The following is a 321-nucleotide window of genomic DNA, read 5'->3' as shown; positions in this document are numbered from 1 at the left end:
GCCTTCTGCTTGGTCCCTCAAGATTCGTGTCAGTGGCCCAATCCGACTTCACACAGTCAGACTCGCGAGGGAGACGAGGCAGGCGTAAACAAGCTCTGGGCGAAATTCAACTCCGTAAAACTCATTGAACTAGATTTAACCGTGGAAGCCAAGCTGAAAATTTCATGGACCATGCATAATGCTGATAATGTATGAGTGTTGCCTGGAAACACAGTAGTGCATATCAATCAACGATAAATAGAAACGTGTAGAGGAGAGGTTCTCAACCCTTTTTTCCTACCCTTTTAGGATAATTTGGTCTTCCCCCCTCCTTGCACTTTT

Source organism: Penaeus monodon, chromosome 15, assembly GCF_015228065.2.
Source record: "Penaeus monodon isolate SGIC_2016 chromosome 15, NSTDA_Pmon_1, whole genome shotgun sequence".
Taxonomy (NCBI): Eukaryota; Metazoa; Arthropoda; class Malacostraca; order Decapoda; family Penaeidae; genus Penaeus; species Penaeus monodon.
The sequence above is the reverse complement of the archived record's forward strand: the minus strand, read 5'-3'. Positions refer to the sequence as shown.